Source organism: Hypanus sabinus, chromosome X2 (genome assembly GCF_030144855.1).
Source record: "Hypanus sabinus isolate sHypSab1 chromosome X2, sHypSab1.hap1, whole genome shotgun sequence".
NCBI classification, from domain to species: Eukaryota; Metazoa; Chordata; class Chondrichthyes; order Myliobatiformes; family Dasyatidae; genus Hypanus; species Hypanus sabinus.
Window position 1 is genome coordinate 5,813,250 of NC_082739.1, and position 25,131 is coordinate 5,838,380.

The following is a 25,131-nucleotide window of genomic DNA, read 5'->3' on the forward strand; positions in this document are numbered from 1 at the left end:
ACCAGTGTGGGGAGTGGGGAAGAACCTAATTGATTTTATTTTTATTTTTTAATGCTTTTAAGTCTGAAAAAGAAAAAAAACTAGCTACCAGATGTTAGAGGATCCACAATAAATCACCCCAATATCTTTCCAATAAAAATGTCCTTCTTCTAGAAGCCCACCAACAACACCACCTGAAGCATAAAAGTGGACACAGTGGTGCAGTGATTAGCGTAACACTGTTACAGCACTATTGATCACTGATCAGGTTTCAATTCCCACCAGTCTCAGTAAGGAGCTTGTACATTCTCCCTGTGACCACATGGGTTTCCTCTGGGTGCACTAGTTTCCTCCCACAGTCCAAAGACATATGATTTTAGGGTTATTAAGTTATGGGCACGCTATGTTGGTGCCAAAAGCATGGTGACACTTGTGGGCTGTCCACAGCACAAACTTTGCTGATTTGATCTGATGCACATGACCTCCTTTCCCTGTATGTTTCAATGTACGTTTCAATGTACATGTGACAAATAAAGCTAATCTTTAATTTTTTGCATATATAATGGGGCCAAAGTACTGAGTACTACCAGGAGCAGAAAAATAATATTCAGCACATTGAAATGTTAATGGTGTGTTAATGGGAAATTATATTTAAATTAGGCACAAATAGCTCTTGCAGCCAAGTATAGAGTTGTGCCTGAAGGATATAAAATATATTTCTGAATTAATATCATATTCTTGGTCAGAGTCCAGTTGGATTATTGAAGCTGAATAAATCACATGAATAGCATGTTGATAGAGAATATAAATTTTGTAGCAAACTAGGAATATATTTTGCATCGGTGATGTCTTTAAGAGAATTTATTGTCCTTTGAGGATTTTTTTCACTGAGTAGCTGCTTCCACCCCACCCCACTTCAGTCTTGGTAACTGTGTCAGAAATTGAGCCACACAAGTCCAGGAGGTCAATGTGAAATTATATTGTCCCATGTGTCTATCTCCCACCTTCCTGCGTTCATTGACCTAGATTGACAAAGCAATGTTTCAGTTTTAAAATTTATATTTTAAATCTCCCATGGACTCATGCCATGAATCTGTGCCCTGCTCAGCCCTTCAGTTATTGTTCTGGTCTCTTGAGCACCCTTGATTTTAATTGCCCCAAAGCTGGAGTCAGCACTCTGCCGAGGTTTTCATCTGCTTCAGTTCTGTCCTAACAATCTCTTGCTAAAATTCCCAGCCTTTTTAAAGGACATAAATATATTCCTTCAAGCCTACATATTTGTCAGAGGTTCTGTTCATCTGACTCGACAATCCCTACATATAATTTGGTGTTGAACTTCATTCATGCACCCGTGAAGATCTTGGGACATTTGGTGGTGGAAGCCCATTTCTGATTAAAAAGGTCAAAACATCAGTTTATAACCACCCCGGATAAGAATGAGGGAATGTATTTTGTTTGCATCTTGGCTACTGTCTGAGAACCCATGTGAAGTGACGTGGACTGAAGCTGACGATGAGAGTGGACAAGTAAAGTCTGCTTTAACAAGAACTAAACATCCTGATATCGTAGTCCCTTAGTACCTTGTTCAGACTATTAATGTTTTCAACACCCGAACGCTGTGACATCCAACAAGAGACTTGGATGAGCCTTGACACACAAGGCTTGAGTACAGTTTTGATTCAGGTCAAAAAGTGACTGGGGATATAAAATCCTGACAGCACAGGAGATTCTGCAGATGCTGGAAATCTTGAGCAATACCCACAAATCGCAGGAGGAGCTCAGCAAGTCAGGCAGTATCAAAAGACAGAAATAAACTGTCAACCTTTCTAACTGAAGCCCTTCATCAGAAACGATGGGGTGGGGGTCTGGGCCCAAGACAGTTTATTTCCCTCTATAGATGTGACCAGTAGCTGTTACCTCATGACTCCAACTACACAGGTTCTACCCCAGTCTCCTGTACCACCTTCCTACCTTACCTATTACATGCCAGCTTGTGCTTGCCCCCCACCAACCCCCGCAACCTTTTATTCTGGCTTCTGCCCTCTTTCTTTCTTTCCAGTTCTGATAAAGGGTCTCGGCCTGGAATACCAAATGTCCATTTCTTCACATCGATGCTGCCTGACAGGTTCCTCCAGCTTTTTGAATGCGTTGCTCCAGACTTCAAGCATCTGGAGAATCCCTTGTGTCTCTGCTTGTGTAGAGTTTATACATTCTGGTGATCATATGGCTTTTCTTAATGTAATCCATTTTCTTCCTCATCCCCAAAAATACAGTGCCTGTAAAAAGTATTCCCCTACCTCCTTGGAGGTTTTCTGTTTTATTGCTTTACAACATTGAATCATAGTGGATTTAATTTGGCTTTTTTTTTGCACTGCTTAACAGAAAAACATTCTTTTGTGTCAAAGTGAAAACAGATCTCTGCAAAGTGATCTAAATTAATTACAAATATAAAACACAAAATAATTGATTGCATAAATATTCACTCCCATTGTCAGTCCTGTATTTAGTTGATGAACCTTTGGCAGCCATTACAGCCTCGAGTCTGTGTGGATAGATCTCTATCAGCTTTGCACATCTGGCCACTGCAAATTTTCCCCATTCTTCCTTACAAATCTGCTCTAGCTCTTTCAGGTTGCATGGGGATCATGACTGAACAATCTCTTTCAAATCCAGCCACAAATTCTCAATTGGATTAAGGTCTGGACTCTGACTTGACCATGACTTTGACTTTGACCTTGTTTTTTTTTAACCATTCCTGTGTAGCTTTGGCATTATGCTTGGGGTCATTGCTTGCTGGAAAACAAATCTTCTCCCAAGTCGCAGTTCTCTTGCAGTCTACATCAGGTTTTCCTTCAGGATTCCCTGTATTTTGCTGCATTCATTTTATCCTCTACCTTGCACAGTCACTTATTTTTTGAGGACGGCCTGCTCTGGGCAGATTTACAGTTGTACCATATTCTTCCCATTTCTTGATGATTGACTTAACTGTACTCCAAGGGATATTTTCTTGTATCCATCTCCTGATTTTCAATAATCTTTTTGTGGAGTTGCTTGGAGTGTTCTTTTGTCTTCATGGTGTAGTTTTTGAAAAGATACTGACTCACCTTCCAGATACAGGTGTAATTTTACTACAATCAATTGAAACACCTTGACTGCACAGATCTCTATTTGACTAATTATGTGACTTCTAAAACCAATTGGCTGCACCAGTGATGATTTGGTGTGTCATATTAAAGGGGGATGAATACTTATACAATCAATTATTTTGTGGTTTACATTTGTACTTAATTTAGATTACTTTGTAGCGGTCTGTCTTCACTTTGACACAAAAGAATCTTTTTCTGTTGATCAGTGTCAAAAAAACCAAATTAAATCCACTGTGATTCAATGTTGTAAAACAATAAAACATGAAAACTTCCGGGGGGGGGGGGAACATTTTTTATAGGCACTGTACATTATGAGTTAGTAGGGTAATTGACCCCTGTAATTATTGTGTAGGTGAGCGTTAGAACCCAGGTAATAGTTAATGGGAATGTGGGGATAATAAATTGTTAGGATTAAGTTCAAAGTTCAAAATAAACTTATTATTAAAGTATATATATGTCACTGCTTGAGATTCATCTTATTGCAGGCATATTCAGTAAATCCAAGAAACATAATAGAATCAATGAAAGACTGTACCCAAAAGGACAAACAGCCAATGTCCAAAAGTCAACAAACTGTGCAAATACAAAAGAAAAAAATAATAATAAATAAGTAAGCAATATATATTGAGAACATGAGATGAAGAGTCCTTGAAAGTGAATCCATGGGTAGTGGGAACAGTTCAGTGATGGGGCAAGTGAAGTTGAGTGAAGTTATCCCCTCTGGTTTGGGATCCTGATGGTTGGGGGGTAATAACTGTTCCTGAACCTGGTGATGTGAGTCCTGAGGCTCCTGTACCTTCTTCCTGATGGCAGCAGCAAGAAAAGAGCATGGTCTGAGTAGTGGGCATCCTTGATGACGGATGCTGCTTTCCTTCAATAGCACTCTGTGTAGATGTGCTCAGTGGTGGGGATAGCTTTTCCCGTGATGGACTGGGCCGTATCCGTGACTTCTTGTAAGATTTTCTGTTCAAGGACATTGGTGTTTCCATACCAGGCCATCAGGCAGCCTGTCAATATGCTCTGCAACACACATCTATAGGAGTTGGTCAAAGTTTTAGATGTCATGCTGAACCTTCGCAAACTTCTAAGGAAGTAGAGGCACGGCCATGCTTTCTTTGTAATTACATTTACGTGCTGAGCCCAGGACAGATACCCTGAAATTATAACACTGAGGAATTTAAAGATGCTGACCCTTTTCACGTCTGATTCCCCTGATGAGAACTGACTCATAGACCTCTGGTTTCCTCCTCCTCAAGTCTTTGGGCTTCCTTAGAGATAGTTGTTGCGGCACCACTCAGCCAGATTTTCAGTCTTCCTCCTATATGCTGATTTTTCATCTCCTTTGATTTGGCCTGCAACAGTGGTGTCATCAGCAAACTTAAATATGGTATTGGAGCTGTGATTAGCCACACAGTCGTAAGTGTAAAGTGAGTAGAGCAGGGGGCTAAGCACACAGCCCTGTGGTACACCTGTGCTGATGGAGATTGTGGAAGCAATATTGTTGCCAGTCTGAACTGACTATGGTTTGTAAGTGAGGAAATTGAAGATGCAATTTGCATAAGGAGATATTGAGACCAAGCTCATGAAGCTTATTGATTAGTTTTTGAGGGGATGATAGTATTGAATGCTGAGCTGTAATCGAGAAAGCCCATCCTGATATACGCATCTTTGCTGTCCAGATGTTCCAGAGTTGAGTGAAGAGCCAATGAAATGGCTTCAGCTGTGGACCTATTGTGCCGGGAGGCAAAATGGAGCTGATCCCAGTCACTTTACAGGCAGGAGTTGATATGTTTCATCACCGACCTCTCAGAGCACTTCATCACGGTGGATGTCATGTCTAATGTCTACTAGACTATAGACATTGAAGCAGGTTACCATATGCTTCTTAGGCACCAGTATGATTGAAACCTGCTTGAAGCAGGTAGGTACCTCAGACTGCCAAAGCGAGAGGTTAATGATCTCAGTGAACACTCCAGCCAGTTGATCAGCAGGGGTCTTCAGTACTTGGCCAGGTACTCCTTCTGGGTCAGATGCTTTCTGTGAGTTCGCCATTCCAAAGGCTGTTCGCAGGTTGGCCTCAAAGACTGAAATATTGGATTATCAGGGGCTGTGGGAGTTTGTGATGGTTCCTCCATGGTTTGATGGTGGAAGTGAATGTAGAAGGCATTGATCTCATCTGGAAACGAAGTCCTGTCGTCACCCCCGTCACTTGGTTTCACTTTGTAAGAGGTATTTAAGCCCTGGCACAACTGTTGAGCTTTCTTCGTCGATTCAAGTTAAGTTCAGAATTGCCACTTCTCCTGTGAGATGGCTTTCTGGAGATTGTACCTGGACCTCTTCTATTTTAGACAAAACACAGAAAATGTTGGAGGACCTCAGCAGGAAAGGCAGCATCTATGGAAAAGAGTAAACACTAGATGTTTTGGGCTGAGACCCTTCATCGGGATTGGAAAAAATGATGAGAAGCCAGAGCAAGAAGGTGGGGAGAGGGGAGGAAGAGTACAAGGTGGTAGGTGATAGGTGAAACCGGGAGGGGGGAGGGGTTTAAGTAAAGACCTGGGAAGTTGATTGGTGAAAGAGATAAAAGGCTGGAGGAGGATGGGGAATCTAATAGGAGAGGGTAGAAGATCATGGAAGAAAGGAAAGGGGGAGGAGCACCAGAGGGAGGTGATGGGCAGGTAAGGAGATATGAGAGAGAGGGAAACAGGAATGGGGAACAGTGAAGGAGAGGGGAGTGGAATTACCAGAAGTTTGAGAAATCAATGCTCATGCCATCAGGTTGGAGGCTACCTGGACAGAATATAAGGTGTTGTTCCTCCAACCTGAGTGTGGCCTCATCACGACAGTGGAGGACGTCATGGACTGACATGTCTAAATGGGAATGGGAAGTGGAATTGAAATGGGTGACATCTGGAAGATCTTGCTTTTTCTGGTGGACAGAGCAGAGGTGGTTGGTGAAGCAGTCTCCCAATCTATGTTGGGTCTCACTGATATACAGGGGGTCACACCAGGAGCACTGGACACAGTAGTTGACCACAAGAGACTCACAAGTGAAGTGTCGCCTCACCTGGAGGGACTGTTTAGGGAGAAGGTGTAGGGTCAGGTGTAGCATTTGTTCTGCTTGCAAGGCTAAGTGCCAGGAGGGTGATCAGCAGGGGGGGATGAATGGACAAGGGAATCACGTAGGAAGCGATCCCTGCAGAAAGCAGAAAGTGGGGGGAGGGAAAGATGTGCTTGGTGGTGGAATCTCAATGTGGGTGGAAGAGATGCAGGTGAGGGCAGCATTGATGGTGGAGGAAAGAAAGCCTTACCTTAGTTGGTCGCCAGACCTGAATGCCACTGATCTGTCTCTCAGCACATCACATGGTTTAGCCAGGACTTCTGTTTGGGGAAGATGCAGAAAGATCTTGTGGGGACACCCTTGCTTACAACTATTTTTATGAAGTCTGTGAAGTCCATTGTTAAGAGTAGACGAAACAATGAGTGCCGGTGGTTGCTAAGGACTCCTTGGGGCTGAAGGGCTGATTCCATACTGTATCTCTCTATGACTTTCAACTTTTAAGAAAAACTTGGATAAGTACATGGATGGGAGGGTGTTGGAGGACAGTAGTCTGGTGCAGGTCAATGGGACTAGGCAGAATGATAGTTCAGCATGGACTAGATGGACTGAAGGGCCTGTTTCTGTGACGTAGCGCTCTGTGACTGATCCTATGACTAAAACTGGCTCCGCTCTACTCCAGTGTAGGGACCATTCCCATTTTATTTGCAAAAGTGGAAAAGGACAGGACTGGGTGAGAGGGCGATAAGGAACTGTATTTTACAGGGAAGTGTGCTACTATTTTTTAAGGTCACATTGAGAACTGAGTGAAGTCTGGAGCTTCTTTGGGAACAATGGAACAGGTGGCCATTACGCCACTTGAAATGGTCAATTGTTGCAATGTCTCAGGAGGAGCCTTGATTGGAGTCTCATGGGGGATTTCTCATTGTTGCTTGATTGTTCAAATTGCTGTCTTAAAATGAAATCCCCCTGGGGCTTCTTCCCTTCCTGCACAATGTTAATCTGATTGTTGCTGTCATGTACATCACACTCAGCTGCTTGGGCTGAAATGTTGAAAGTTCAAAGTTAATGTATTATCAAAGTATGTACATATACATTACCATGTATAACCCTGAGATTCATTTTCTTGCAGATATGCTCAATAAATCCAGAATAAAATAATAGAATCAATGAAAGACCGCAACAATTTGTGCATTCAAGCAGTGTGCAAAAGACAAGAAACTGTGCAAATACAGAAAGAAAAAATAATAATAAATAAATAAGCAATAAATATTGAAAGCATGCGGTGTAGAGTCCTTGAAAGTGAGTCCATAGGTTGTAGGAACAGTCCACTGATGGGGCAAGTGAAGTTGAGTGAAGTTATCCCATTTGGTTCAGGAACCTGATGGTTGAGGGGTAATAACTGTTCCTGAACTTAGTGAGTCCTGAAGCTCATGTACCTTCTTCTTGATGGCATCAGCAAGAAGACAGCATGATTTGGGTGGTGGGGAGGTCCCTGGTTATGGATGCTGCTTTCCTGTGACACTGTTTTATGTAGATGTGCTTGGAGTTGGGGAGGGCTTTACCTGTGATGATCTGGGTTGTATCCACTACTTTTTGTAGGATTTTCCATTCAAGGGCATTGGTGTTTCCATACCTGAGTGTGATACAGCCAATCAATATACAGTGCCTATAAAAAGTATTCACCTCCCCCTTGGAAGTTTTCATGTTTTATTATTTTACAATATTGATTCACAGTTAATTTAATTTGGCTTTATTGACACTGATCACCAGAAAAAGACTCTTTTGTGTCAAAATGAAAACAGATCTTTACAAAGTGATCTAAATTAATTACAAATATAAAACACAAAATTTGTTGTCCAGTGTTATGTATCAATTGTTTAATTTCCAAACCGTGAGATGTGTTATTATTAATGACCCAGCAGAGTATGTCAACACTGACATTTCCTTTCCTGTGCATCCTTGAGAACATCATCATTCAAAAAATGTTAATTACGATTCATTGATCTCTTATCAACATTCTCTTACTAGAGCAATTTAAGTGCTTCAGGCTAAAGCATTTCACCAAGTGCTGAAACTGGATTATTAACTAACCTGCAGGCATTTGTACTTAAATGCAAAGGGAGAGGTATAGAGAGCAGGTATTTATCAAAATTCATGCAGTTTAGGCCCCTGTTACTAGAGGGTGCTCTGCTTTCTAAACAAAGAATATAATTTAATATTTTGTTTTAATTTTCTTCTGGCTTCAGGCATTATTAATTGTCGATATAGTCTCTCTTTAGTAATCATAGTTTGATGGCAGGAAGAGTAAGATCCTTGCTATATGTTGGCCAAAAATTTCCTTTCGAAGATCAATTGGTGTCTTCAGGAGGTCTACTTTATACAAATTTATTTGCATATCAGAGTATATATGATTGCCCATGAAATGGCCAGCATCTTAGAACAGAAAAAGAATTTACTATCTCTTTAAAGTGAAAATTTAAAGGGGATATGCAAGGTAATTTTTGCGCGGTGGTGCCTGGAACATACTGTTGTGGGTATAGGTAGAAGCAGATACAATAATAGCTCTAAAGAGACTTTTAGCTAGGCCATCAAGATGTAGAGAGTTGAGGGAAAGGTATCATGTACAGGCAGAAAGGATATGGCATTGTGCTTTCCACAGACATTGTGTGCTGAATGGCCTATTCCTCTGCTGTACTATTTTCTATTCTATTATACGATATTCCTTGATTTATTTAAAACATTTTATTTATAATTTTGTTCATGTTGATAAACATCTGTACCAGAACATTTAACCTGTTACAAATCTTTAAGTAATTAAAATAAATTATACAGAAGCAATTCCATTTGTGGTGTTGTCGTAGGTTTCTCAGAAAATTAGCACAAAGTTTTCCTGCTGTAATAGATGTAGAAGTGGCCTTGTGACTCTTCTTTCATTTTTAAGTCAATTAGTAAGAACTTCCAGTGATGATTAGTACCAGCTCACAAGATGCTTTTAAACAGGGATGAAAGGTGGCAGCAGCTTCCTGTCTCTGAACAAAACTCTCTACAGTTCTTTGATCTTTTGTACTCATTTGACAGACCCCAAATGGAACCTCAGACAATTTTTAAAAGTTTCTTCCATTGTATTATTTTCCTTGCAAGCCTGTTATATTCTGCATTCTTTAAGATTAGGACTTACTGCTCTTAAAAGGGCCATTATACAGAAATGATTAATAATTTTCATTATTTCACTATTGTATATGCATTGTAAATGAATGCTAAATTTATGGTTATACCTTGCATTATATTAGCTATGACCTTCCTGATTTTCTCTTCTTTGTACAGTATATTTGGAAAGTAGCTTCATTCTAAAAGAGTAATTGAAGTTTTTTTTAATTTACCTGGGTGCACCTGTCTGACCAATCCACCTTATCCTCTCTTAGAAGGGACAGTTTTGTAGCAAATCAAATTTCTTTACATAGTAATCTGCTTTAAATGTGAACAAAACAGTGAGGACCCTCCAAGAGGACCACAGCCTTCTTGTGGTTTGGAGGCTTGTGTACCTAAATGACCCGGAGAGCTATGTTGGCTGGAGTCAGGGCTTTATGATTTGGCTCTTGGTAGGGTTACCCATGCCAAACAGGTCAAAGGGTAGAGGGCAGCCTAAGAGTGGTTCACCGATCCTTCAGGTTCAGAGGTTTCGCTCAGGGCTAGTAGTCCTGATGAGTAAAACAAAACTGTTAGTGAAACAGCAATGAAGAATCCTTCTACATCTGAGTGTGACGGTATTCCTGAGTCTCCACCCGGGACTTGCACAGCTGACAGTGGTGAAAACCGAGAGGAAGCTTCTGACAGAATGAAGGAAGCCCTGAACACCGCCAAAACCAAGACCCAAAATGCCCAAGGACAGAGAGATGGAGGACCTTTAGCGCTGCCCTAAATGCCAGTGGCATAACGGACAGTAAGTAAGTAAAACAGTGATGAAGAAGCACTAGGACTGACGAGAAGAACATTATTTTTATGAACAGGAACAACAAGTTTGAAGACATCACCCAATATGAATACTATGTGATGACCCAATATGTATTTGATAGTTATTGCTCAGTTTTGCCTGTGCTTGCTACCATCAGGTACGATTCATAATTTGCCATTTCCTTTCCCACATTTTAAACTGTTTTTTTCAGCTACATCATTCTTGCCATCATGTAGGCATGAAACTGCTCTTGCAAAAGTGCCAGCAAAGAAGTGCTCATTAGCTAGCTATTCACTCCTTTACTGATTGGTTCTTTGGACAAGTTGGTCAGTGTGTTTACATTTGGAGCAACAGTAATCCAAGCATTTCCTGCAATATTAATGAAACATGAAGCTCAGAGGTAGAACACCAACAGCCACCACTGGGCTATAAACGTGCAGGAGCAGTGTGTGGTTAAGTGTCTTGCTCAAGGACACACATGCTCCCTCGGCTGAGGCTCGAACTAACAACCTTCAGATCGCCAGCCCATAGAATATGCAAGCATCCTAATTCACTTTATAAGGCATTGATCAGACCATGTGTGAAGTATTGTGAGCGATTTTGGGTTCCTTATTTAAGAAAGGAAGTGCTAGCATTGGAGACGGCTCACAAGAATTCTCAGGAATGAAAGAGGAGCATTTGGTGACTTGCTGGAATTTAGAAGAATGAAGGGGGAATCTCATTGAAACCTTTTGAATATTGAAAGGCCTAAATAGAGTGGACATGGAGAGGATGGCTCCAGTAATAGGAGAGTCTGTATAATTCATTGACACAGGTGGTTGTCGAAGCCAAGACAATGAGTGAAGCAGAGATTAATAGAGTAATGTGATGGGTGACAGATTACAAATTGTCCATAATAGAAACTGTTCTATATAATTCACAAACACCGTCGTGAGTTGCTGTGTTCACTTTAAGAGACAGAGTCTATGTAATGACATCAGTATAAGGTGACTGTTTTTGGTTTGTTTCTAATGGAATTAAAGGGCTACGGCTTTTGTTAAGCACATAAAACGACACTCGGATGTTTTATTCACGAAATCCTACATTGATTACCCCAAAACTCTCGGACAATCCCAGAGATACTCAACGACGCGTCAACCAATGCAGTCACTCTAAGCCTTCTGGCGTTATGGAAGCAGCATGCTACCATATGGTTTGCATTGGTTGAAGCCCAGATCATGCTGCAAGAATCACCGTGGACAATACCAAATTTTACCATCTCATAGCAGTCTACTACAACTAGAGCGGGGAGTCTCCTAGAAGACCACTTGTACGTGATAAATATGTCAATCTGGAACCTCACCTATTACAGACTTTTGGATTGTGTGAGTCTGAGTGCGCCAAATAATTGCTCTCCTTGCCTGGCCTGGGTGACACTAGGCCTTCAGAACTAATGCACCATATGCTGACTCTCTGGGGCAATCACCATCCTTGTTTTATTTTTAAACAACTTTGTGCAAAAAAATGCCTAAGCAAGTTTGCACAGCCCTCACTAATACACCCATGAAGAACTATAGGGAGTTAGTTAAAATGGCTGATTCTCTTAACTAAATCTAAGATAAGTGTTAGAAGGATTTTCACACAGGATGCTTAGAGTTTCATCACATTTAGGTATTTGGACATGAAGAGGCATGTCAAAGTACTCAAATATCATGTAGCCCTAAGCCCTAGAGCAGGGGTTCCCAACCACTTTTTATGCCATGGACCATTAACATTAAGTAAGGGGTCCATAGACCCCAGGCTGGGAACCCCTGCCCTAGAGGGTATCGGATACTGTGCTAGAAGGTGGAAATAGGCTGGGCAGCTCTTTGCTGACCAGAAGGAAACTGTCTGCTGACTTATCATTCTACATCGGAATTGTTTTATTGAAACGCAAGGGCCAGCAAGGCCATGAGCTGGAAAGTGAACAGCACATGACATTGACCCCTCTGGTCCCACAGCCAAGTTAAAGACGTGTATAATATGGATCTACTTAAAGTCCTCCTCAAATGGAGGTCAAGTTGAAATTCCTGTGCATGCCCGTTTTCTTATTAATGTCTGAAACACTGGTCCAGGAGCATCAAATCTCTGGGACATAAGAACATGTAAACATAAAGTATAGGAGCAGGAGTAGGCCACATGGCCAATGGGGTCTGCTCCTATTCCTTACGTTTTCTCTTTTTGTGGAATTCTGGAGCTGAAAGGAAGCATCTCAACCACGTGTGATACTCCCTGTCAGGGATTTCCCTGAACTCCACCTCATGCAAGTCAGTTCTTCTTTGTACGTTCTGGCAGAGGTCTGAGTGTCTTCACATGAACTCCCTGCTCAGGATGAACTTCCTTGACCCATTGTTACAGATCAAAGCAGCACAGCTGGGAACTTGGCAAATTGCCTCACCAAGAAATTTTAAATGATAGCAACCATGAGAGGCTTGGTCACTTCAAATCATTAATCTCATTGTTTTTACATCCAAGCCATCAGAGTACAGTAATGAAATCAAAGAACATGCCCTAATGTTAATTACATTCTTGCTTATTAATATTTAAATAAGAATGTACAACATAATAAAGTGTTTGGAACCTTTATGCTGCTGTGTGACAACAACTAAGTTAGTGTGTAACAACAGAAGTATTAATGGATTGAGCACATTCAAGCACTTTTGTTCTGTCTGTCACAAAAGGTGGGATTTCCCAGTGGTCACCCATTTTAATTCTACATCCCAGTCCCATTCCAACGTCTCAGTCCATGGCCTCTACTATGGACACAATGAGGCCACTCTCAGGTTGGAGGAGAAAAACAGCATATTCTGTCTGAGTAGCTTCTGGCCTGATGACATGAACATCAATCACCTCTTACTCCTTTTCTTCTTCTCCTTTACGCACCACCTCCCTTTAGTGCCCCTCCTTCTTCCCTTTCTCCCATGGTCCACTGTCCTTTCCTATCAAATTGCTTCTTCTTCAGCCATTATCTCTTCCACTTATCTCCTCCTGGCTTCTCACTTCATTATTGCCCCTCACCTGTCACCTGCCAATTTGTAATCCTTCTCCCCTGCCTTCTTATTCTGGCTTCTTCCCCCTTCCTGTCCAGTCCTGATGAAGGGTCTTTAGCCTGAAAAGTAAACCAGTTATTCCCTTCCATAGAAGTTGCCAGACCTACTGGGTTTCTTCATCATTTTGTCTGTGTTTTACTCTAGATTTCTACCATCTGTGGAACCACTTGTGTTTATGAAGTATTAATGGCACTGATTGTGAATTAATCTGTGAATTAATCGGAGGCCCATTGTTACTTCTGTTGTGTACTGTTAATTACTGTTGAATATGGGAATCTCTTGTGTGTCTCCTGAAATTAGTTGATGGAATCAGAAAATGCCAAGAGACGAACTGGACACAGTGACAGTGCATCTGTTAAATTTCCTTACACTTTTTGAAGTAATCACTAACCAAGGTTATTAGCTTCTTCCTCACTTAATCTGCACTTCCAATAAGTTAAAAGTTTGAGTTGTGTTGTATTGATAGGGGTGATGCCTAAAACATTGAACCATTAAGCCACAAAGCACAAAATATTGATAAAGCAACACTAACTCCAAAGGATAAGACATGTCATCCGGATGCCTAACTCACATCTCCCCAAACAGATCCGTCACTCCCAGTTGAAGGAAGGTCAGGGAGCCCCTGGTGGGCTAAGGAAATGCTTCAAAGATAACATCAAAATCAGCCTGAAGACATTCAACTTTAACCTGAACACTGGGAAGACACTGCACTCAGTAGATACACCTGGTTGAAATCTGTTCAAGAGGGAGCTGTATTACACGAGAACAACCTCCATTGTGTCACAGAGAACAAGCGGCACCTGTGAGAGGAGAGACTGAAAAATGAGAAGACCCAACCACAAACCACAGCCGCCACTTACTCTTGCCCATACTGCTCCGGGCTTTGTGTCTGAGGATTCACTTTCATTCTAAATGTTATTTGCTTACTTTTATTGGTTGCACAATTTGTTTTTTCTCTCTCTCTGCACATTGGATGTTTGTTGAACTTTTCTACTTATGGGTTCTTTAGGGTTTCTTGTTTTGCGTCTGCCTGGAAGGAAGCGAATTTCAAGGCTGTATAACAATTTTCCATAATTTCTGCTATCTTCAATGGGATTTCCCCACACCCCACCACCAACTTTCCACTTTTGACAGAGATTGCTCCCTATGTGACTCCCTTGTCCATTCGTTCCTCCCCACTGATCTCCCTCCTGGTACTTAACCTTGCAAGTGGAACAAGTGCCAGACCTGTCCCTACACCTCCTCCCTCACTACCATTCAGAGGTGACATTTCCCCTGTGAGTCTGTTGGGCTCATCTACTGTATCTGGTGGTCCTGGTGTGGCCTCCTGTATATCGGTGAGATTGGGAGACTGCTCTGCTGAGCACCTACACTCTGTTTGCCAGGAAAGGCGGGATCTCCCAGTGGCCACCCACTTCAATTCTTTTTCCCATTCCCATTCTGACATGTCAGTCCATTGTCTCCACTACTGCCATGATGTGGCCCACTTAGGTTGGAGGAGCAACCCCCTATATTCTTTTTGGGTAGCCTCCAACCTGATAGCATGAAGTCAATTTCTTGAACTTCTGGTAATTGCCTCCCTTCACCATTCCCTTTCCTGTTTCCCTCTCTCACCTTATCTCCTTACCTGCCCATTACCCTCCTGTGGTGCTCCTCCCCCTTTTCTTTCTTCCTTGGCCTTCTGTCCTCTCCTGTCAGATTTCCCTTCTCCAGCTCTTTATCTCTTCCACAAATCAACTTCCCAGCTCTTTACTTCACCTCCCCCCCTCCCAGTTTCACCTATCCCTACCATTTTGTACTTCTTCATCCCCTCCCTCCACCTTCTTGTTCTAACCTCATCTTTTTTTCCTGTTCGTTTGAAGGATCTCAACCCGAAATGTTGACTGTTTACTCTTTTCCATAGATGCGGCCTGGCCTGCTGAGTTCCTCCAGCAGTTTGTGTGTGTTCCTTGTATAAGGTATACATACTTTGATAATAAATATACTTTGAATATGTGGATTCCAAATTGGCCTTTACAGCCACCTGAAGACCCACCTACAGACAACCCCTTAGGAGAACATCATACTCGATTTAAGTGATTGCACCATACCTCGAACAGATTTGCTCCTAGTGTATCTGTTGAGTGCACTGTCTGGGTTATAGGATTGATGTAAAAATGGATGCTTGATGAAGCAGGCCCTTCAGTCCAACTGGCCAATGCTGGCCAAGATGGCCATTCAAACTACTTTCATTTGCTCACATTTGCACCTTAGCCCTCCAAACCTTTTGATGTACCAGTCTTAGCATCTTTTAAATATTGTTAATGTGCCTGCCTCAGCCACTTCCCCTCTGGGTGAAAACGTTGCTCCTCAGGATCCTATTCAATCTATCCTTCCTCACCTTAAAACTATATCCTCTATTTCTTGATTCCTCAATACAGGGGAGGGTGGTGCGGAAATACCCTGTGTGCATTCACCCTGTCTATTCCCCACATGACCCCTCAGGTAATAATGTACTTGAGTCTCACGTCCCTCTGTTTATAACAATCTCTCTCATGACCGACAACTTCCTGTGAAAGCTCTACCCAGATATGCCTTCCCAAAATGCAACACCTTACCTCAGATTCACCATCTGAATTAAACTCCATTTGCCATTCCTTGGCCCACATATCTGGGTGGGAGGAATGAGTTCAATTTAACATTTCTAAAATGGAATGGGTAGATATGTGTCTTGAATTATAAAATTCAGTTCAGAGTTCTGTATTGTCATCTCATGATGCAGCCGCCTGTAAGTTACAGAATAGGTGGCTACTTTATCATCTTGGACCATCCTTGGGGATGGGGATGATTTGATTACAGTCAGTTTTGTGTGTTAAGAGGCAACTGCAGCCTATGTGGGACTGCTGTCTCTGCCTAAGGAAGAATAGATTGGTGGTGTGGGTGACAGCTTCCTCTGTTTAAGCCTGGTCTGCATTTGCTCCTGATACACTTGGTGCTCAGAGACTTCCTGGTTGCTTCTCAGATTCAGATTCATGATCTCCCCTGCACAAAGACATGTTAACTACCCCTAATCAACACCTCTCTTTCTGGATGCATGTCTACCTTATCCTTCAGGCATCCTATTGTTGGCTGCAGTCATGATGTGAATGATTTGAACTTCCTTATCTTTCTCACAAGGACAATAATATCATCTTAAAATTCATAGCAGCCTCTATACCTTCACTATCAAACTCCTGAATGGTCCATGTAGCTATGAACACTATCACGCTATATTTCTTTTGCACTATTTATTTATTTTTTATTGTAACTTACAGTAATTTGTTACACTGCTGCAAAACAAGAAATTGCACAGCTGTCAAGGATAGTACTGACTCCGTGAGTCAGAAAGTCTGGGTCCAAGAATTGGAGGCCTGGAGGTGGGAGGGAGTTGAGGGGAGGGGATCTGTCTGTATGGGTGAAAGGGGCTTGTTTTGTTGTTGCTGTCTTTTTTTTACTTCTTTTGCTGTTGTTGCTTGTGTCATTCGGCTGAACACTGTGGGCATGCTATGTTCTGCCGGAATATGTGGTGACACTTGGTGTGCTGGTTATGACACATTGTTCACTGAGGAAAAAAAGGAGTCTGATTCTGATTCTAACAGTTGCTAGTGGAATGATTGAACAATGTTGTTTTGAGGACTTGTAACAACATGGCTTTTGGGCACTTTTCACTTTAATTTGTGCCCAACATTTCCACCTGAGTCTTCTGCTGAAATTAAGTGCATTCTGAAGTGATACCAACTTGTCCTCTGGCCAGATATATTGAAGTCTTCCACACAGCGTCGTATTCAGATCAGGATCCCAATGTTTCTGTTTGCACTGTCTCTCAAACCATGTTTTGCATTTTACTTACCCAATTACCATTTCCCATAGTGTTTAATCTCTCACTCATCTCATCTTCTTCTCACCAAATCATACTCCATATGCACAAGTGTCTATACACACATAACCACCTTTTCTTATTTCTTGTATCTGCTTCAAACCCACATCTTTATCATTTTCCATTTCAGATTAAAGCTCATTGCCCTGAGTCAGTTTCTCTCTCTCAGTGCTACGGGTGTGGCATAGTAACACAATAACCATATAACCATCACAGCACGGAAACAGGCCATCTCGGCCCTCCTAGTCCGTGCCGAACTCTTAATCTCACCTAGTCCCACCTACCCGCACTCAGCCCATAACCCTCCACTCCTTTCCTGTCCATATACCTATCCAATTTTACCTTAAATGACACAACTGAACTGGCCTCTACTACTTCTACAGGAAGCTCATTCCACACAGCTATCACTCTCTGAGTAAAGAAATACCCCCCCGTGTTTCCCTTAAACTTCTGCCCCCTAACTCTCAAATCACGTCCTCTCGTTTGAATCTCCCCTACTCTCAATGGAAACAGCCTATTCACATCAACTCTATCTATCCCTCTCAAAATTTTAAATACCTCGATCAAATCCCCCCTCAACCTTCTATGCTCCAATGAATAGAGACCTAACTTGTTCAACCTTTCTCTGTAACTTGAGTGCTGAAACCCAGGTAACATCCTAGTAAATCATATCTGCACTCTCTCTAATTTATTGATATCTTTCCTATAATTCAGTGACCAGAACTGCACACAATATTCCAAATTTGGCCTTACCAATGCCTTGTACAATTTTAACATTACATCCCAACTTCTGTACTCAATGCTTTGATTTATAAAGGCCAGCGTTCCAAAAGCCTTCTTCACCACCCTATCTACATGAGACTCCACCTTCAGGGAACTATGCACTGTTATTCCTAGATCTCTCTGTTCCTCTGCATTCCTCAATGCCCTACCATTTACCCTGTATGTTCTATTTGGATTATGGTTAGCACTTTGCTTTACAGCGTCAAGCTATTACCGATCAGGGTCAGGGTTCAACTCCTACCACTGCCACATTCTCCCTGAGCTGTGTGGGGTCCCTCTGAGTGCTTCACTTACCTCCCATATTCCAAAGAAAGACATATAGTTAGTAAGTTGTGGACATGCTACGTTGGTGCTGGAAGCATTGCGATGCTTGTAGGCTTCCCCGTACAATCCTTACTGATTTGATCTGATGGAAATGATGCATTTCACTGTACGTGTGACAGATAATGCTCATCTTTTCTCTTTATTCACAGATGCTACCTGACCTGCTCTATATTCATAGTTCAAAGTTTCAGTATCAGTTTTATGTTCAGAGTTGTGAACGATGGGTAGAATTAGGATACAGATTGGCTGTGATGTAATTGAACAGTAGAACCAGCTCCTGCAGAGGGCTAGTGGTCTATTCCTGTTTGCAAGTGCCAGTAACTCTTGAGAGCATCAACTATTTTGTTGCCATGGCCAAACAGAATAGCCTCCTGGTTTTTTGATCATCATCATCATTATGTGCTGCATCATATGACCTTTGTGTTTCTGTCTCATGACCGTGATTGTTCTTGGCAAATTTTTCTACAGAAGTGGTTTTCCATCCCATTCTGTGCAGTGCCCTTACAAGATGAGCGACCCCAGCCATTACCAAGACTCTTCAGAGATTGTCTGCTGGCGTCAGTGGTCACACAACCAGGACTTACTGGTTGCTCATACGACCGTCCACCACCTGATCCCATGGTTTCTTGTGACCCTGATCCGGGAGCCAAGGGCTCGCGGAGGGAAGGAGAGTCTTACACCTTCTTTGGTAGAGACGTATTGCTACCCTGCCACCCTGACTTTTGATTAAGGGACTATAATACTGTAAATGAAGAATACTTAAATAGGAAGTTGTTTTTATTTACTCATCTTTTACTTGGTGATCTGGGCATTGCTGATAAAGTTAGCTTTTAGTGCACATCTGTAATTGCCCCTTGAAAAAGCAATGGTGTAACCCTTGAACTGAGTGGCTTGTTGGGCCATTTAAGAGTCAACCACAAGGTATGGGTCTGGAATTACATTAACTGGACACGGATTTCCTCACTTGAATGATGTTAGTAACAACCTTCTATCTTGCGATCTTCTATCTTGTGATGAATAGACAGTATAGTTTGTCCAAATTCTAAATCAGTTGCTGAGGTGGGATTTGAACTCAAGTTTCTGGGTTGTGGTTCCAGGCTTCTTCTGCATTACCAGTCATCAATTTAACCAGTGCTCCACAAACATACACCATTAGTCAATCTAATAGAGACATCTATCAAAATGTTTATAGCGATATTGTTTTATTTTACACTGTGGATTTGAGTGTGTCAGTGATTTGAATGTTTTTACATCAGTAAACAAGGAGCCAAAAATTGAAGGGAGAGCTGTGATAACGGGTGACAGCAAATTGGCAGCCTGCTTCAACTGCCAATGAGGAGGTTATGGAAATGGGGAGGGGTGAGATCATGGAAAGATTTGATCACAAGAGTTTATTTGATGAATTCAACTGTGACCAAAGTCTGGGCATGTTGTAACAACAAGCCAACATCTGCTTTTCTCTGTCATTCATTCAAATCCCCAATGTTATCATTGTAACATCGAGCCAGTTTGTTGGTAAGAAACTGCTTCAATTAACTTATGCAAATGAGTGTCCAGCTGAGCATTAGGAATAAGCTGCTTGGTTCTTTGTTGGATCTTCCCCCTACCACATATGCAAAGCAGAAATCTGCCTTGCTGCCAGTAAGTGCAAAATTAATGCAAATGAAGTGTTTATTTACTGTGGAAATTACATTCTAATATGAAAATGATTAGATGTTCTAAAATTAAAATACAGAAAGAACAGGTTTGAGAATCTGGTCTATTGTCTCAACCCCTGAATTCTTTTCCCGTTTCTGATCTTGAACCTATTTGGTTGTCAAAGATGTAGATTTCAATCCTGCTTCTGGATATCAGCACAAAGAGTAAACAAACATTAACAAAAGGGCCACAGGTATAATCTCTTTTTCAGAGTTTAAGAAATGCTTCCAAAATCCTGTCACTGCTGTGATATTGGAAATATTGTCAAGTAAGAAATTTTAAAACCTCAGTGTCTGTATGTGCTTTTGGACACTGAATGCTGTCTGTCACTACCATTACATACTGTCTATCACTGCTGCAGAGGGTCTAAATAATTGCAATTAGTGCTGATTGATAAACAGCTTTGTTAGTTCCCTACTGTAATACCACTCTGATTTGGAAACAGTGGGCGTGACTGGGATCCTTTAATTGGATTTCTCACGGCAGCTGACACAGCCCCAGCCTTTAAAGGCACACTCACACCTCATCACCTGCAGTCATCTGGGTGCACAGTTTTGGACCATGGCTCTTGTTGTGATTTCATGGAGAGGGAGGTGTTCTGCTCAGCTTCAAAGACAGGTAACCAAGAGAGGCTAAGACTCGAAAGCAAACTGCCGATGCTGTAAAATCTGAAACTACAACAAAAACTCAACTAATAGAACAAGCAACAGGCAGAGTCTCTGGAAAGAGAAGAAGTAAATGCGTTAGGTCAAAGACTTTTCATCGGAACTGAGAAAGAAAGAAAACAAGAAGACATGAAAAGACTGCAGATGCTGGAATTACATAGATGATTCAGAATCAAATAGAGGCGATGCAGTCACAGCCCCTTTCCACATTGGGATAGGGGAAGCCACTGCAAGACCATAAGACCATAAGATATAGGAGCAGAAGTAGGCCATTCGGCCCATTGATTCTGCTCCGCCATTCAGCCATGGGCTGATCCAATTCTTCCAGTCATCCCCACTCCCCTGCCTTCTCCCCATACCCTTTGATGCCCTGGCTAATCAAGAACCTGTCTATCCCTGCCTTAAATGCACCAAATGATTGGGCCTCCACAGCCATTCGTGGCAACAAATTCCACAGATTTACCATACTCTGACTAAAGTAATTTCTCCGCATCTCTGTTCTAAAAGAATGTCCTTCAATCCTGTAGTCGTGCCCTCTTGTCCTAGAATTCCCTACCATGGGAAATAACTTTGCCATATCTAATCCGTTCGGGCCTTTTAACATTCGGAATGTTTCTATGAGATCCCCTCTCATTCTCCTGAACTCCAGGGAATACAGCCCAAGAGCTGCCAGACATTCCTCATATAGTAACCCTTTCATTCCTGGAATCACTTTCATGAATCTTCTCTGAACCCTCTCCTATGTCAATATATCCTTTCTAAAATAAGGAGCCCCAAACTGCACACAATACTGCAAGTGTGGTCTCACAAGTGCCTTATAGAAATTCAACATCACATCCCTGCTCTTATAGTCTAATCTTCTAGAAATGAATGCCAACATTGCATTCGCCTTCTTCACCACCGACTCAACCTGGAGGTTAACCTAGACATCCCACCTCTCCCAGAAGTTCCGGGAGTCTCCTGCAAATTGATAGCGGCTTCCTGACGCCCGCAAATTATATACAATATCCCGGAAATCGATTTTTTTGAGAGCGAGCGAGGAGGTGGGGGAGAGGGAGGGGAGCATAGCTAACGGTGTTTTGGCTAGCTGCTACGGAGCAACTCTACTGCAGACATCCTGCCTCTCCCGGAAGTTCCAGGAGTCTCCCACAAGTTGATAGTGCATCCTCCCTGAAATGAGTTTTTGCAGGGTGGAATGTCTGGGTTAACCTTTAGGGTATCCTGCACAAGGACTCCCAAGTCCCTTTGCATCTCTGCATTTTGAATTCTCTCCCCATCTAAATAATAGTCTGCCTGTTTATTTCTTCCACCAAAGTGCATGACCATACACTTTCCAACATTGTATTTCATTTACCACTTATTTGCCCATTCCCCTAAACTACCTAAGTCTCTCCGCAGGCTCTCTGTTTCATCAACACTACCCGCTCCTCCACCTCTTTTCGTATCATTGGCAAATTTAGCCGCAAATCCATTAATCCCATGGTAAAAAGCAGTGGTCCCTACACCGACCCCTGTGGAGCTCTACTGGTAACCGGCAGCCAGCCAGAATAGGATCCCTTTATTCCCACTCTCTGTTTTCTGCCGATCAGCCAGTGCTCCACCCATGCTAGTAACTCCCCTGTAATTCCATGGGCTCTTATCTTGCTAAGCAGCCTCATGTGCGGCAACTTGTCAAAGGCCTTCTGAAAATCCAAGTACACCACTTCTACTGCATCTCCCTTATCCACCCTGCTTGTAATTTCCTCAAAAAAATGCAGCAGATTAGTCAGGCAGGATTTTCCTTTCAGGAAACCATGCTGGCTTTTGCCTACCTTGTCATGTGCCCCCAGTACTCTGTAATCTCATCCCTAACAATCGATTCCAACAACTTCCCAACCACTGACATCAGGCTAACAGGTCTATAGCTTTCTTTCTGCTGCCTCCCACCCTTCTTAAGTAGCAGAGTATCATTTGTAATTTTCCAGTCATCCAGTACAATGCCAGAATCTATCAATTCTTGAAAGATCATTTCACCTGTGAATCGGTAAGGGTCATCTACTGTATCCCAGGTGAGGCAACGTTTCACTACACTTTACCTGTGAAATTGTTGGGACTACTGTATATGGCCTCCTCTACATTGATGAGGCCCAATGTAGACTGGGAATTCACTTCGTCAAGCACTTTTGCTCCATCCACAAAAATGCAGGATTTTCGGGCGGACAGCCATTTTAATTCCAATCCCTCTTCCCATTCTGACATGTCGATCCATGGCCTCTTCCACTGCCATGATGAGGCCACTCTCAGGTTTAGGTAGTCTCCAACCCAATGGCATGAACATCAATTTCTCTAACTTCCAGTAATTTTCCACCTCCCCCTTCCCTCTTCTTCCATTTCTCACGGGCTCACCTCTCACCTCTCCTCCTCTCCTCACGTTCCATGATGCCCCCCTTCCTTCCATTCCTCCCATGATTCACTCTCCTCTCATATCAGATTCCGTCCTTTCCAGCCATTTACCTTTTCCACCTGTCACCTCCCAGCTTCTTACTTCAACCCCTCATCCATTCACCTGGCATCACCTATCACCTTTTAGCTTGTACTCATTCCCTCATTTAGCTTTTACACCCTACCTTCTTATTCTGGCTTCTTGCCCCTTCCTTTCCAGTCTTGAAGTAGGATCTCACCCTGAAACATTGACTGTTCTTCATTTCCATAGATGCTGCCTGACCTGCTGAGTTCCTCCTGCATGTTGTGTGTGTTGCTCTGGATTTCCAGCATCTGTAGAATCTTATGTGTTAATGAAATATCTCAGCTCTGTGTGGTTTAATAGTTCAATTTAATATCAGGGAATGTTTACAGGAGACAGGACAAGAGAGAGGTTTGAGGTGGACTGAACGAAGACTGGTCCATGTTATCCACAGATAGAGAGGAGTAGCTTGGGCTCAAGTGAGATCTGGAGAAAATGAACATAGTTGAAGTGAGAACGAGTTCAGCAAAGTGAATGAGTGTATTGGTGGAGGGCAACTGTTTCAGGGAGTCAGGCTGATCACATCACAACCAGTTGGGACTTTTTGTGTGTGGAGCTGAGGCGAGGAGTTAGTCAGGAAAATATCAGATCTGCCTGCAATGCTGTTGGTAGGAGAAGCTTCCCCAGGTGAATGGTGTCCCACTCTGCTGAATGCTGTTCCAAGAAATTTCCTTCTAGAACTGGCCAAGCTGAACCATCATTTGAACTCTTAAACTCCATTCACCCTCTGCTGGCAGCTTTCATTCCAGCATTCTTACAGACACAAAATACTTATGTCTCTTTTCTCCCTTCTCTTTCTTTTTACCTTCAGTTCTCTCTCTTGCCATTCCCTGCTTCTTTGCCTCCTTGTTCCTCTAGCCCCATTCCTAACTTTTTCCCCCTCTGCCTCTCTTCATCTCTCCTATTCCTATTTACTTGAATGTTCTTTAGGTGAATTTCCTTTATGCACTAAAGTTACATTACATTCTAGGTACTCTGATGTGATTCACACTGACTGAAGCCATTTAAATCACCTGACAGATTCTGCTCATTTATTAACTCTTTGGTTTCTTTACAAGTTGGCAACAGTGTCTCCGGAGCACCCACTTGCCAGTACTTGCACACAAATAGAACAGGGCTTGTTTTGCTGTTGCTGTTGTTGTTTTGTTGCTTCTCGTACTCTGTTTAGTTGTGTTCTGTGTTGTTCTGCCTGGCATTGTGAGCATGCTATTTTGACGCTGGAATGTGTGGTGACACTTGCAGTTTGTCCCCAGCACATCCTTAGGTTGTGTTGGCGGTTAACGCAAACAACCCTTTCACTGTATGCTTGCAAGTGTATGTGATAAATAAATCTGAATAAATCTGGATAATCTTTTATCTGATTGCTTCAACATCCAAAGATCTACTGATTCCCATCTTGAATATATCAAACAATTGATTTTCCATAGCCCTATTGGAAAATTCTCAGGATTCCTCACCCTCTTGGGTGAAGAAATATCTTCTTATCACAAACCCAAGCAGCTAACCCCTTATTTTTGGATGGGAATCCCTGGTTGTGGATACCCCAACCAGGAAAAGTTATCCCTACTTCTATCCTGTCAAATGCTGACATAAACCAACTGGACTGAATGGTCTATTTCTATCTTGTACATTTTGTGTAATCTAACATTACATAACTGCAAATGTCTGAAACGTAAAGAGTCAGCTGAAGACAACTGGGTTAATAAAAACAGGTAGACATCAGCATATACCTATTATCTCAAATATACCTGGCATTATCCTAGTATGTTCAATTAAATGATTTGGGCTGTATTAGCACAGATAGAGAAGACAAAAATAAGTACAAAAAGATGATCACCTTGGAATAAGTTAGTAAACTAAATAGATTCAGACTGCCTTCAATTGATGCAAATTCATAATGAGGAGCTTAAAAGCTCTCATCTGTAATATCTTTATTTAAAAGTAAAATTATCCTTTGTCTCCTGAAACCCAGTCTTAACTACATCTCGGCTCAGCTTTGATCATGCTCTTCATAAGTGGTTGCACCTGGTTATGATGCTGTACTTTAGAATACAAAA